This window comes from Hyaena hyaena, unplaced genomic scaffold (genome assembly GCF_003009895.1).
Source record: "Hyaena hyaena isolate Hyena2069 unplaced genomic scaffold, ASM300989v1 scaffold_44, whole genome shotgun sequence".
Taxonomy (NCBI): domain Eukaryota; kingdom Metazoa; phylum Chordata; class Mammalia; order Carnivora; family Hyaenidae; genus Hyaena; species Hyaena hyaena.
Window position 1 is genome coordinate 3,334,239 of NW_024080676.1, and position 2,480 is coordinate 3,336,718.

Sequence of the window (2,480 nt, forward strand, 5' to 3'; positions counted from 1 at the left end):
ATTAGTTTACACTAACCTAAGTTAGTTCCTATTGCCTGTGAGCACACCCATGCACATGCACATGCGTGCGCACACACACACAAACACACACCCTTAATTAAAACCATTGTTAGAAGGAGCACTGGGTGAGAAGCCAAGGCACCAGGATTAATTCCTTTACCTCTGACACCCTCATCCCTATCTATTTAAAACTGGAATGTTCTTGAGCCTGGGTATCATTCTTTTTTTTTTTTTTTTAATGTTTTTATTTATTTCTGAGAGAGAGAGAGACAGCGCGAGCAGAGGAGGGTCAGAGAGAGGGAGACACAGAATCCAAAGATAGGTTGCAGGCTCTGAGCTAGCTGTCAGCACAGAGCCCGATGTGGGGCTCAAACCCACAAACCGTGAGATCATGACCTGAGCCGAAGTTGGACACTTAACTGACTAAGCCATCCAGGCGCCCCGAGCCTGGGTGTCATTCTTGTGCAGGGGCCATGCTAATCTTCTCTGTATTGTTCCAATTTTAGTTTAAGTGCTGCCAAAGTGAACACTATCATCACATCTTTAGAGGCCAGACATTATCCTTTCCTATAACCAGAGGTGAAACTCTATAGTGAAATAGAAATAATAATGATAAAAAGCAATGATGATAGCAATAATAATAACTGTAATTTCTTTTAGCACTTTTATACCAGGAACTGTGTTAGGTGTTCTACATAAATTATTTTATGAACCTAATCCTCGAAAACAATATTGGATATATTAGGAAGTTTTTGACTCTGTGTAAGAAAGACCCCAAGCTCAAAATAGCTTTAAACATAAGGAAATTAGTTATTTTATTTGTAACAAGAGGTCCCTACCAAGGGCAGCTTCAGGCTTGGTTAACTTAAAGGCTCATGATGTTCTCAGGGACCCAGGTTCTTTCCACCTTTTTGCTCAGTTGGCTCTGGTCTCCAGGGTAGCACCCCTCATGACAGCAGAATAGCTGCTGAATTTCCAGGAGCCACGTGGAACATGGCAAGGTTTAGCAGAGGGATAGTCTCTTCCTTGTATTTCTTTTTTTTTAAGTACAAGAAAAGCTTTCCAAGAAGCTTCCCCTGGATCATCCCTCTCACCCCAATGGCCAGAACTGTGCCGTACACACATCTAATCCAACCATTGACCAGGATTAAGATCACTGCAGTGGGCTTAGACCAAATGCGATTCACCCCAAGTCGAGAGGTGAAAAGGTGAAACACTCTGAGAAAAAAAAAATGAGGTCTCTCCCAGCAGAGGAGGAGGAAACTGCTAGTTAACCAACAGTGTCTGCTACAAACTTTGTGAGATGCACAGGAGAGATAAAGTGACTTGCCCAAGGACAGACAACCAGTTAATGGCAGGCATGGAATCTAAAGCTGGAACTGTCTGTCTCTAAAACCTGATCTCTTAACCTTTTCTCTGGAAGGCAGTTAGTGCTCACTAGATTCTTTTGCCTTTGAGGAACTTAAGTCACTAAGGCTATCCTGGCTGCTTCATGAGAAGAACTGGTGTGGGGACTACCAGTCAGTCAGATTCAAGAGACTAAGCAACAGAGCTAACTTACCCAGCCACTCCAACGTCTCATTCAATCCCTTCTCCCATGGCTTGCTCAATTCTCTTCAGCCATGCTGGGGAGGAAACATAAAACAGTGCCAACGAGCAAACAGCAGCCTTCAGTCTCAGATTTCTGGCTTTCTGAGTATCGTAAGTGAACAGACATCCCTTTCCATGTCCTTCCATGTTTCTGTTTATGCTGGTATTGCCTCCTTCAGGGAATTCCTCCCAAACTTCAATCATTTGGCTCTGGTGGGGACTTTCAATGACAGTGCCAAGAAGTGACATCAAAATACAGCAAAACCTTGGTTTGTGAGCATGATTAGTTCTGGAAACAAGCTTGTAATCCAAAGCACTTATATATCAAAGCAAACTTCAAGAACTATGGACTCAGTTGTGATCATGTGACATTTGGCATAACATACTACTCGTTTTGCAAGACACTGCTCATTTATCAAGTTAAAATTTATTAGAAATGTTTGCTTGTCTTGCAGAATACTCACAGAACAAGTTACTTGAAACCCAAGGTTTTACTATAGTTGACAATGGGAAAGTACAAACCCCAACCAATCAGAAGGGACATTTGCATTAGTGGTGTAGCAGGTCCTGGAGGCCCCTGGCTGGGTCAGCACTAAATTCTGGAGTTGTTGGATCTTGAGGAAGTCCAGGCTGTCCTAGGGAGGGCCACATGGCCATGAAGGCGGAGGATAGGAAACTCAAGAAGCTTGGGCCAGGAGGTATTAATTAACAGGTTTGGAAATATTTTGTTTAATGAGTTCTTAATTTCAGATACTACATTTATCAATTCTAGAATGTCTACTCGATTCTTTCTTTTTGCGAGACAGAGAGAGGCTGGAGAAGGAGTAGAATGAGGGAGACACAAGATCTGAAGCGGGCTCTGCATTGACAGCAGAGAGCCTGACATGGAG

The 2,480-nt window shown here is 43.0% G+C and overlaps 1 non-coding gene across 1 annotated transcript; it reads right to left on the bottom strand.

Moving 5' to 3' along the window:
* Window positions 1-423: 423 nt before the first annotated feature.
* LOC120230636 lies at window positions 424-530 on the bottom strand. The gene has a single exon (XR_005528091.1). It is a non-coding gene; the product is annotated as a U6 spliceosomal RNA (small nuclear RNA).
* Between the last annotated feature and the right edge of the window lie 1,950 nt (window positions 531-2,480).